Here is a 2,125-nt window from a genome sequence, read left to right on the forward strand (position 1 = left end):
AATCAACCATCCATCCATTATCTATACCAGAGGTGCCCAAAGTGGGGCCCGCGGGCCAAAACTGGCCCACCAAACCATTTGATTTGGCCCACCAACAGCTGTCCTGGTTATTAGATTGTAATTATGTTCAGATTGAATATAAAATTCAAGTAACTACAAGATACATTTAGATTAGATTTAAKCCCATATMTAGATTTGCACACCTTAWAARACCMCATAYAKYCAACTTTTAAATTATKAATAGTTTCATGAGCCTTTGCTGACATTGCATTGACTTTGCATACATTGAATTTTCTCCATGTCCATGGGCTAAAAAAATGTAGGCAACCACACTAGCTCCTAGCTTAATCATAAAAATAAAACAAGTTTATGTAAGAAGTATTTGCATTTCTTATATTATTGCATTTGGCCCGCGACCCTCAGATCGATTTTAAATTTGGCCCTCTCAGTGAAAATGTTTGGGCATCCCTGATCTATACTCACTTCTTCCTTTCAGGGTCACGGGGGTCACTGGCGCCCATATCTGGCAGTCACAGTGCGAGGGGCAGGGTACACCCTGGACAGGTCGCAAGTCCATCACAGGCCAGAAAACAACCAAAGTTGTTTTTTTCTCTCCCTTACAGATGATGGAAATCCATCCTGGCCACGTTCAAGGTGACGGAAATCCGTTGTGGCGGCAGAGAACTTTAAGCCCTGCCTCCCCCGCCATCTGATCCAACTCATTACAACGTGGTAATCAGTTGACAACTCAGCTCCTTTCTTTACCTAACTGCATATAAGATGACACTACTACAAAGTCAATCATCAATCTACGAGTGTCCTAGTGCATGTGCACTTATGGACACCTTATGTTTGAACATGGTGTTCATAATGAACGAACCGTGACTAGAACAGAACATCACTCGGATTCAAATCAGAGAGGTCATTCCTCCAAATTATGCCCCTCCAGGTCACACTGTCGTTACCCACATCAGCATTGAAGTCCCTCATTAGAAAAAAGGAATCCCCAGCTGGAGCACCTTCCAGAACACATGCTAAAAAAGGTAAAAGCATTCAAATGAGAAAAACAACTGCTGAAATTTTAAATTCAAGTCAAATCATTAGCTAAAAATTTGTAAAACATTAGTTAAAAGTTAAAGGGGCGACATTATGTGTTTCTCGGACATAAATTTAAATTCTATACCATAATAAAGTAATTATGTCACCTTCAGTTTTTACTAAAATGCTGTTTATACATTTAAATAGAAAATAAACGTGACTTCTCAGTATAGATAATGGATGGGGTGTGGCTGTGGTGTAGTGTAGAGCAGTTGGCTTGGGACCCAAAAGCCACAGGTTCAACTCCCACCATGCCCACATGCCGTGGTGTCCTTGAGCAAGACACCCAACCCCCAATTGCTCCCCGGATGCTTCACATGGCTGCCTGCTGCTCCACTTGGGTGTTTCTCACATGTGATGGGTTAAATGCAGAGCACAAATTTCATCATTGTATGGGAACATGCATTGGAAGACAAATAAAGTACCTTTACCTTTATATCTGTTTCTAAACGTATTGAAATTGGCCTCTGTCTCTTTAAGAACCTCTTTTTGCTTCTGTTCCGTCCATTTCTGCATGGCCAGGTGTGTGTGTGCTCTGTGATGAGGAAGCTCAGCTTGGAGACACAGCCCAGAGGAGGAGCTGATCCCAAAAGGTGGTTCTAGTCACAACAGATCATTTTTGCTCTCCTGCCTGGCTGCGTCAGGACACTACAGGATTTCTCAAACATTCATGAATGAGTCAAAGCAAGACTCTGGGCATGTTTATGATGAGAGGATAACATTGTAACATGATCTAAAACTCAAAAAAGTTGATTTTACATGATATTGCCCCTTTAATAACAAAACCAAAGCAAAAAGCTAAAAACAAAGCAAATATGCTGAACTGGATTTCTTTGATTACATTTTTGTTTGTAGAATCTGGAGAGTTTTTTATTATTTTCAATGATGAACATTTCTATATAAAAGTGAATATTTGAAGAAGTCACAAAAATAATGTTGGAGCCACATTGTCTTGAACAATTCTGATATATGAATGGTCAAAAAAGTGCAAAAGAAACTATATATAAAAAAACAATAGTGTAAGTGC

The sequence above is a fragment of the Austrofundulus limnaeus genome, unplaced genomic scaffold, assembly GCF_001266775.1.
Source record: "Austrofundulus limnaeus strain Quisiro unplaced genomic scaffold, Austrofundulus_limnaeus-1.0 Scaffold211, whole genome shotgun sequence".
NCBI lineage: Eukaryota > Metazoa > Chordata > Actinopteri > Cyprinodontiformes > Rivulidae > Austrofundulus > Austrofundulus limnaeus.